A 253-nucleotide genomic window follows, 5' to 3' on the forward strand; every position below is an offset into this window, starting at 1 on the left:
GAGTTACAGACTTCAGCCTCTCCAGGGCTCTGCTGCGGCTGGGTCTCGGTGGCAGCCACATTTCTTTTAGTGCTGCTGCTGCAGCAGCAGAAGCAGCAGCAGCAGCAGCAGCAGCAGCAGGAGAGCCAGCAGCAGCTGCTTCCTTACAAGGCTGCTTGTTCCTGCTGCTGCTGCTGCTGCTGTTGCTGCTGCTGCTGTTGGTATTGGGGTTCAGCAAACCCTCGACGGGGGGCCCCCCGGGGGCCCCCTCGCC

The sequence above is a fragment of the Eimeria mitis genome, genomic scaffold (assembly GCF_000499745.2).
Source record: "Eimeria mitis Houghton genomic scaffold, Emh_scaff1385, whole genome shotgun sequence".
NCBI lineage: Eukaryota > Apicomplexa > Conoidasida > Eucoccidiorida > Eimeriidae > Eimeria > Eimeria mitis.